Raw genomic sequence first — 8596 nt, 5'->3', positions numbered from 1 at the left:
ATCAGTGAACAATCTCTTTTTGTGCCTCATAATATCATTTGGGTCAAACAAACGCATCCCCTTTTCTGTTTTAGAGACCTGCCTCCTTCGTAAATAGTCCCTTGTTGTTTTAAAGATTCAAGTCTCAACATTTGGATCTGTTGAATAGCAGACTTGGTTATATCCAACTTTGTAGTTAATAATTGCTTATCCAAGCTATCATAGTTCTCAATTAATTGAGCTTGTATATCCATTTCTGTTGGTTTTAAAATTGTAAGTGGTTTAATTAGAGTCCTTTTTTGTTCCTCAGAAATCTCATTAGAGTGCATATGAAGTAAAGTAAAATCTTCTTTAATATTGGTTGATTCCGTGTCTGTTGTTTTTTGGTCTATAGAATGCTCAGATAAAACCTGGCGGTCAGTTTGTAAGTTCAAAGCAGAGTTTCTGTTTTTATTACTGTAGTATATTCTTTTATTTGCAAACATATTTGCTCAGTAGTTTCATAATTTTTTTCCAATATGAGTTTGTAGTCAAGTTGTGGAGAGGGATTCTCCATTTCAATAATGATTAGAAACAGTCTGTTATCTTTTAGTAGAGATTGTATTCCAAAAACATTTAGTCAGTATCCATCCCCACAAATACAGCTGTTAAGTTTCTTTGTCTTTTCCCTTTTTGTAGTAATCTGAAGGTCAAAGTCAATCTCACCATCAGAGAAAAAGACAGCTGCAATTTTAACTTTCTCCACCAGATGTCCTCAGTAGACTATAAAATCTCCTCCCAGACACCAGGAATGACCTTAACAAAATCAGAAAAAGCAAGAAAGAGAAAATTCCTCACATATAGACTAATTCCAGTAGTAAATTCAATATTGGCAGTTTTTTCCAAGACCCCAAAGTGAGTAAAAAACAAATAAAAATTAAAAAAGAAGTCCATTTAAATTAATTCAGTCCATAGCTTCTTTTCCCACACTCTCAAACACCGCTTTCTTAGAACAGGGAAATAATTTCAAAAATGCTTTTTACAGGGTAAAAAAAAGGAGAACCAAGAGAGGGAAAACAAAAAGTCTCACCTGGCTCAGCCACGGTGAGTCCTGCACTTAGATGTTCTTTGACTTCTGATTACAGCTGCAAAGTGATCGGCAATTTTACTGGCCAATCTTTCCACCGTCGGCCCAAAGGAGCAATCTCAGACCGTGGAAGAAGCTGCCGCTCTCCTACGATCAATGAGGACCTCCTCAGTGGTAGCCGCCCCTCCAAGGTGGCTTTTCAATGCAATTAAGGGTCTACTGGCAGCGGAGAATCACCCGGCGAAGAGAGCATTCTCTTTGCACGGCTGCAAACACTGCGATCTGGAACCAGAAGTCCACCCAGGACTTGTTTCAATTGAAAATAAAGTGCTGTACCTTTAAGAAGCCTCTGCTTGAGTTTTCATGATTGGATTTTTTATGATTTCTCAAGTTTTGCCAAGGGCCAGTGACCTTACACTTGCATAAATTGATGAAACAGTCACTTTATACACATCCCTACTACAATTTTTGGAATGTTAATTGTAAAATATCAGTATCACAACTTACAGGGCAACACATCTTGAAAGCACTGGCAAAGGCAATTATTTCAGCATTCTGGTCCTTGAAATGTCACTAGCTATTGTTGGCCACACTCATTAAAACATATTTCTGGTTGTTAATAATTTTACAGCAGCTATGTGATACAGTGGCCTACTTAATTTAATGCTGCCTTCAAAAGGTTGAAATTAAAGGAAGAGAGAGATTATTTGGTTAGAGCCATAATATTAACATGCTCCTTCTGGCTGAGAAGACCTTTTAACCACAATATTTAAACTGTAGTCATTTGTACAGACTTAAGTACTACTAAAATAGTGGGATTTATTTCTAAAATATTTAGGATGTGTGATAGAAGCCAGTTATTTAAAGTGCTAAAAACGTGTCTATTGGTCAAGTAGTAGATAGCCTTGGCTATTAATGCAGGAAAATTTCTTGCCTGAAAACATGTTCTACAGTAGTGATGGCGAACCTTTTAGAGACTGAGTGCCCACCCCTGTCCCGCCCGCCTGTTCCACCCCGCCCCACTTGCCGGGCCACTCACCACCTCCACAGTCCGCCGCAGATCGCTCAGGTGGCCCTGCAGCACCATAGTGGACACACCTTCCATCTGCACCACACAGCATCATCTGCGTGCGACAGGGTGCAAGGGCGGAGTCTTGTCCCTGCTGCCCAGCTGCCATGTGCTTGGCTGCGCTGCTCTGTGCTGGGGGGTGACTCTCCTCTGGGGGGGCTGCTGAGGGGGTGGCAGAGCTGAGGCGACGGCGCACGTGCCCACAGAGAGGGCTCTGAGTGCCGCCTCTGGAACATGTGCCATAGGTTCACCACCACTGTTCTAAAGCCTCCTAGAAACTCTTACTCTAACTTAATCAAATTGCTTATTTGTGTGTTGTTTGTAAATGTGATACTGAATTCTTATATTTCTTACTGCTATTCTATTATCTAATAGCAAAGCAGAAGGATAAAAGAAAGTGATTCCATTCCATACAAATGAGACAGCATGCTGCCATATCTCTGTCGCCTAAGGCCAAAAAGATTCAGCTCGAGTATCGTCCTGCAATATTTTTTTCAGTTTACGGAAACTATAGAAAGGAACAATCTTATATTTAATAAGAATTTAATAATTTAATTACAAGTTTTACAAAGAACATACAAACTAGCACAATCTAATAAAAAGAAAAAGCAGAAAAATGAAAAAAAGAGGGAAAAAAAGTGCAGAGAGAAAGTAGAAAACAAAATGGATAGAAGTTTCCAATTTCTTTTGCAGCAGATATAACCAATTACAAAATTATTCAACTCAATTAGAACAGACCTGGAAGGGACTTTGGAGATTTTCTAGTCCAACCCGCTGCGCAAGGAGGAAACCCTATACCATTTCAGATAGGTGGCTGTCCAGTCTTCTTAAAAACCTCCAGTGATGAAGCACCTATAACTTCTGAAGGTAAGCTGTTCCACTGATTATATGTCCTCGCTGTTAGGAAGTTTCTCCTTAATTCCAGGCTGCTTCTCTCCTTGATTATTTTCCATCCGTTGTTTCTTGTCTTCCCTTCTGGTGCTTTGGAAAATAAGTTGACCCCCTATTCTTTGTGGCAGCCCCTCAAATCCTGGAATACTCTATCATATCACCCCTAGTCCTTCTTTTCTCTATACTAGCAGTTATATCCTGAGCCTGTGGAAGCAGGCTCGGGGCATTGCAACGGTCCTGGGCAGGTGCAAGCTGCCCAGGACCAGACTGGCTGTCGCCAGCACGTGCGCGCATGCGCGGGTGCTGGCATGCCAAATGTTGCAGATTGGCCCGGGAATGGCCTATAAAAGAGGCCGGGAGATTTGGGCGTCGTCGGCGTCTTGTAACCAGTATGCTGAACAGAAATAAAGAAGTTCCTGAGAACTACAACTGCTTCTCGTGTCATTGCCATTTCGCGAAGGACGCAACACTGGCGACGAAGGTGGGATTGCCTTACATCGACCGAAGACAGGTGTAAGTTTACCCAAGAGAGTCCTGAGCGGTAGGAATGGCATTGACTCGGCAGCTACCCGCCAATCCAGCGAGCATCGGGGGTAGGCTGGCTGATAGACCCTTCCTTTTCTACAAAAATGGCAAAAGTAGGAAGACTTTCAGAATTCGACGTCTCGCATCCAGAAAGATGGGAGTCTTACGTAGCCAGGGTGGAAAACTATCTTAAAGTCAACCAAGTAAGAGAAGATAGTTTGAAGGCCACCACCCTGCTGTGCATTTGCAGTCAAGACGCATTCGAAATTGCTGAAAACATAGCAGCACCCATACCTCTAGAATCTGTTAACTACACAGATCTCAAAAAACTACTCAAGGAACACTTCCAGCCCAAGCTGTCCGTCATCGCTTGGTGCCACACCTTCGAACAGAGGGATCAGTGACCCGGAGAATCAGCCAAAGAATACATTGCTGCGCTGAGAAAAGCTGCTAAACACTGCGAGTTCAAGGACCTAGAAGAACGGCTGAGAGACAGATTTGTATGCGGACTGAGGCATAGAGAATTACAGCAGAGACTTTTTGCTAAAGAAGACTTATCATTCCAAGATGCCTTGAGAGAGGTTACTGCAGAAGAGGCAGCGGGCGGCGCCATCAAGAACATGAGGCCGATCAGAAGCACTCCAGAGGCTGCGTCCGTGCACCAGGAAGGAGCCCAAAGGAACCCAGAGGAGGATCCTGATGATGAAGTAGACCGTCTCTACCCCACGAAAGAAGGGAAACAGAAAGGAAGCTCTTCAGCTCTCCCCAAGTGCCTCGGTTGTGGAGGTGTCCACAAGAGGACCGACTGTAGATTCCGCTCCGCTATCTGTAGAGCATGCGGAAAGCAGGGACACATTGCAGCTGTGTGTCTGGGCCATCAGAAGGTACAACCTCAGGAAGAATTGCACCTGAAAGGTACCAGGGTTCCCAGCCAAAACAGGGTGGGGTTCTGTGCTTCGCGAAGAAGCATTTACAAGACAGGCACACACAAGCCCATCAAGAAAAAGCTGTCACTTAAAATGAAGCTACAAGGGGTTCCATTGGCTATGGAACTGGATACGGGGTCTGCACTCTCGATCATTTCCATGCACACGTTTAGGAAGATTTGTTCTGGCAGCGGATTTCAGGCCAAGCTGAGGCCTTCCGACATTGTGTTAACGGACTTTCAAAACTCCAGAATGTGTGTTAAGGGGGAGGCCACCCTTAACGTACAGTATAAGGATTTTGAAGGTCCACTAGATGTAGTAGTAGTATGGGGGGAACGAATGAGTCTCATAGGACTCGATTGGTTTGAGGCCTTGGGAATACACGTCACAGGGCTCAATAGTTTGCAAACACTTGACCTACAAGAAGTCTGCAAAGAATTTGCAGATGTTTTCAGTCCCCAGCTGGGCACGTACAAAGGACCCCTGTGTCACTGAAGTTAGACCCCACTATCACCCCTATTAGAATCAAAGCAAGAAGGGTTCCTTTTGCTTTAAAGGGTAAAATTGACACTGAATTAGACAAATTGATTCAGCAAGGAGTCTTAGAACCTGTCGACTCCAGTCCTTGGGAGACCCCCATTGTCATGCCTCTTAAGGCAAATGGGGACATTCGCATCTGTGCAGATTACAAATGCACTCTAAATAAGGCATTGCAGCAACATGCCTATCCTGTCCCTGTGGTCAGTCATATCCTGGCCTCCCTCAAGCTTGACCTAGCTCAGGCGTATCAACAGCTGCCTGTTGATGATGCTGCTGCTGTAGCTCAGACCATTGTGACCCATAGGGGGGCATTCAAGGTAAAGAGGTTACAATTTGGAGTAAATGTCGCTCCTGGAATTTTCCAAAGCGTAATGGAAAACACACTACGGGGTATACCAGGGGTTTGCCCCTATTTTGATGATGTCTTAATTGCAGGGGACTCTACACACAACTTAGCTGAGAGATTAAGGGCTGTTCTGCTGAGGTTCAGGAAAACGGGCCTCAAACTTAAGAAGGACAAATGTAAAATTGGGGTACCTTCTACAGATTTTCTGGGATTCAAAATCGATGCTACCGGTATTCACCCTGCTGAATCCAAACTGGAAGCCATTATGCATGCCCCTAGGCCAAAGTCCAAGGCCGAACTACAAGCTTTTCTGGGCCTTCTGAATTTTTATAACTCCTTCCTCCCAAACAAGGCTAGTGTAGCCGAGCCTCTTCACAGGCTTCTGGACAAACAGGCAATGTGGCAGTGGTCACAAAAACACGAAGCAATGAGGTCAAGGCCTTACTCACTTCTAACAGTGTGCTTGCACATTTCAATGAATTCCTTCCTGTGTGCATCGCTTGTGATGCTTCTCCTTATGGGGTGGGAGCCGTACTAAGCCACCTCAGATCAGACGGAACTCAGGTTCATGTTGCATATTACTCCAGAACCTTGTCTTCTGCTGAGCCAAATTATGCTCAAATAGACAGGGAGGCTTTAGCTGTTGTTGCGGGAATCAAAAGATTCCATGATTTTTTATATGGCAGGCATTTCACGGTCTTCACTGACCATAAGCCTTTGTTGGGACTGTTTACCACACATAAACAAACTCCCCAGATCATCTCCCCCAGAATGCTGAGATGGTCTATCTTTCTGTCTGCCTATGACTTCTCCTTACTTCACAAACCTGGGAAGGAAATGGGCCACGCTGATGGCCTCAGTAGATTACCCCTGCCGGTAATAGAAGCTGACCCAGCACCAACTATCAATATCCTCTCCATTCAGGCCTTGCCTGAGTCTCCTTTAGATGCCAGGGATGTGGCCGCTGAATCAGCCACAGATCTCACACTTTCACGTGTCCTTTCTTGGGTTTTATCTGGATGGCCAGAGAGCTGTCCTGGCACTGAGTTTCAGAGTTTCTGGTCCAAAAGGAATGAATTGTCCACCTTCCAGGGTTGTCTGCTTTGGGGAAGCAGAGTTGTCATTCCTACCTCAATGAGGACTAGGGTCTTAGGTTCCCTCCACGAGGGTCATCCTGGCATTGTACGCATGAAGGCGCTTGTGCGCAGCCATTTGTGGTGGCCTGGGTTAGATAGAGACATTGAAGCTAAGGTGCATGCATGCCACCTTTGTCAACGCTCGCGCCCTGAAATGCCCCAAGCTCCTGTACATAGATGGGAGGAAACACAGTCTCCATGGTCTAGGGTGCACATTGACTACGCTGGGCCCTTTCAGGGTCAATTCTTCTTGGTCCTAGTTGATAGCCATTCAAAATGGCTTGAGGTTGTACCTGTCTCTTCCACCACCACTGCAAAGACTATTCAAGTACTGAGGGGGATTTTTGCTGCACACGGGCTTCCAGACGTCCTCGTGTCTGACAACGGCCCTCAATTCACTTCTTCCGAATTCCAAGCTTTCTTACAGGCCAACATGATTCGTCATGCCACCTCTGCGCCTTTCCACCCGTCCACCAACGGTATGGCTGAACGCATGGTTCGCATCACCAAGGACGCCTTGAAGAAAATTACCTATGGAGACTGGCATCACAGGTTGGCTGACTTCCTCCTTTTTTATCGCACTACACCATCCACTTCTACCGGGAGGAGCCCAGCTGAACTTCGTTGGGGGCGCAAACTGACCACCAAGCTTGACCGGTTGCATCTGGACAGACTTCCTTCCACAGTCACACACCCCAGGGCACCTAGACAACTGCTTGTGGGTGCCCCGGTTTGGACTCGTAACTATGGGCCTGGCCATTCATGGGTCCCCGCCACTGTATCCAGAGTCACAGGTCCTCTGTCTTACGAGGTGTCTCTGGACAACGGTCATGTCCTGCGTCGACACATCGACCAGCTCCGCACTAGACGGAACCTTCCCACTGAGACTCCTGGGTCTTTTCCAGGGGGAGGGGGACCCTTTAGGGCAAAGGGAAGAGTACGGGCTGCTGCCCATCATTAACGAGGAGGCTACAGACAGCCCATTCCAAAGTTCCGCGAGTGCTCCAAACAGGAATTCACGGAGCCCAACTAGAATTCAGGCACCAGTGCCTACTCCAGCCAGGGAGTCACCCCGGAGGCATAATCACTACTCACCTGCATCACTCAGTACTCCAGTCAGGGAGGATATCCAGGAGCATCCAAACAAATCACACCCTGCAAGAGAGCTGGCACACATTCCCTCTAGTTGGCCCGACACTACCCCTGTCCCTAGAAGGGGGCAAGCACACAGGGAGGTGGTCGAGGAACCAAATCCCGACTACAACACCTCTGACTTCACTCAGGGGACAACTGAGTTTTGGGACAGCACTGAAAACCCCACAAGCCCGGGGACAGAACGGGAACAAGGGGAAAGACAACCTCCTGACGGGTCTTGGACGGACCTGGGAGGTTCTACAGAATCGCCCAACAGTGACAGTCACTTAAGAGGGCCAGAGAGCCTGCAGCTAGGCAGGACAACCAGGTCAAACAGAGAAAGAAGCCTGGTGGGCAAGCAAGCAGGCCAGGCATTGGAGCATAGTCCTTGGGAATCACCAGGGTGTAACAGGGGGGACAGGTATGCATCACCCCTCAGTCAAGGGGTACTTGGCAGGTACCCAGAAGTCAGGAGGTCACAGAGAGCCAGAAGATCTCCTAAGTATTTAGAAGATTTTGTAACTCTACTGGCAAAACAGAGTTAACAGAGAAAATTCCTGTACACATAGGAAAATAGAACACTGGGAATGATAGAAGCAGAGGAAAAAACTGGCACTAGGTAGTATGGGCACCACGCTCGCATTAGGTTGTATGTTATTATTGTATGATCATAGTCTTAGCCGGGGGGGAAGGGGTGTTATGTCCTGAGCCTGTGGAAGCAGGCTCGGGGCATTGCAATGGTCCTGGGCAGGTGCAAGTTGCCCGGGACCAGACTGGCTGTCGCCAGCACGTGCGCGCATGCGCGGGTGCTGGCGCGCCAAATGTTGCAGATTGGCCCGGGAATGGCCTATAAAAGAGGCCGGGAGATTTGGGCATCGTCGGCGTCTTGTAACCAGTATGCTGAACAGAAATAAAGAAGTTCCTGAGAACTACAACTGTTTCTCGTGTCATTGCCATTTCGCGAAGGACGCAACACTAGCCATA

The 8596-nt window shown here is 46.6% G+C and overlaps 1 pseudogene; it reads left to right on the top strand.

Moving 5' to 3' along the window:
* Positions 1 to 4795: 4795 nt before the first annotated feature.
* Positions 4796 to 7325, top strand: LOC120307679 (annotated as a pseudogene).
* Positions 7326 to 8596: the final 1271 nt, after the last annotated feature.

The sequence above is a fragment of the Crotalus tigris genome, unplaced genomic scaffold (genome assembly GCF_016545835.1).
Source record: "Crotalus tigris isolate CLP2741 ecotype Arizona unplaced genomic scaffold, ASM1654583v1 scf7180000017801.1383879, whole genome shotgun sequence".
NCBI classification, from domain to species: Eukaryota; Metazoa; Chordata; class Lepidosauria; order Squamata; family Viperidae; genus Crotalus; species Crotalus tigris.
This window is presented reverse-complemented; position numbering and strand designations above follow the sequence as displayed.